General features: G+C 47.0%; 1 pseudogene; it reads left to right on the top strand.

Annotated features, from left to right (window-relative positions):
- The first annotated feature begins 467 nt into the window (after window positions 1-467).
- Window positions 468-1059, top strand: part of LOC101979533 — a 4534-nt pseudogene continuing 3942 nt past the window's right edge.

Genomic DNA, 1059 nt, shown 5'->3' with positions numbered 1-1059 from the left:
AAAAAAAAAAAAAAAAAAACAGGCTAGAAACCCTGTCTCAGAAAAGAAAAAAAGTAAGAAATATAAGTAAAAGAAAAATTAATTACATTTTACTAATTCAGAAAACCTGACAGATTTACAAGCTGTCTAACTGCAAAGCGACAGTCCAGTAGCATAAGCCACTGCACATGGGGTGAAGATTCTGGAAAGGAAAAGTACAGTATCTCATTAAAAGTCTCATTGTTCCATCTCCGTCTAGAATGGCTTACAGTGTGCCCACCTGCCTGGGGTAACAAATCAGAACACCTGAAATGTCAGGTCTCCACCAAAACCTGAGGCTTTATTCTGTTGACTGCAAGTATTTTACTCTAACACTAGGGTGCTGGAGGCTGAGTCAAGCAGGGTGGAAAGTTGAGGCTAGGCTGAACTGTATGGCAAGATCCTGCCTATAGAAAACATGCTGGGCTCTTTCCGTTTCCAGCGCAGCCATGGCTTGTGGTCCCAAGAAACACCTGAAGCATGTAGCAGCTCCAAAGCATTGGATGCTGGATAAACTAACCGGCGTGTTTGTGCCTCGTCCGTCCACTGGCCCTCACAAGCTGAGGGAATGTCTGCCTCTGATCATTTCCTGAGGAACAGGCTTAAGTATGCCCTGACTGGCGATGAAGTGAAAAAGATCTGCATGCAGCGCTTCATTAAGATTGATGGCAAAGTCAGGACCGATATAACCTACCCTGCTGGGTTTATGGATGTCATGAGCATTGACAAGACTGGAGAGAACTTCCGTCTGATCTATGACACCAAAGGTCGCTTTGCTGTTCATTGTATTACACCTAAAGAGGCCAAGTACAAGTTGTGCAAAGTGAGAAAGATCTTTGTGGGTGTTATTCTTTTTTAAAAATGCTCCAAGATCCCCGGTGGCAGTAGGCAGCAGAAATGCTGTAGGTCCCAAATGGTGGCGGCAGGCCATGTGGTGGCAGGCAGCGGGCCCTGGGAGCAGCCAGTCCCAGTCAGAGACAGCTTCTGGTCCCAGAGCAGTGGTGGCAGGCCATGTGGCAGCAGGCAGTGGGCCCCAGGCAG

This window comes from Microtus ochrogaster, unplaced genomic scaffold (assembly GCF_000317375.1).
Source record: "Microtus ochrogaster isolate Prairie Vole_2 unplaced genomic scaffold, MicOch1.0 UNK40, whole genome shotgun sequence".
Lineage (NCBI taxonomy): Eukaryota > Metazoa > Chordata > Mammalia > Rodentia > Cricetidae > Microtus > Microtus ochrogaster.
Note: the sequence above shows the minus strand (reverse complement) of the source record. Positions and strands in the feature narration are given on the sequence as shown.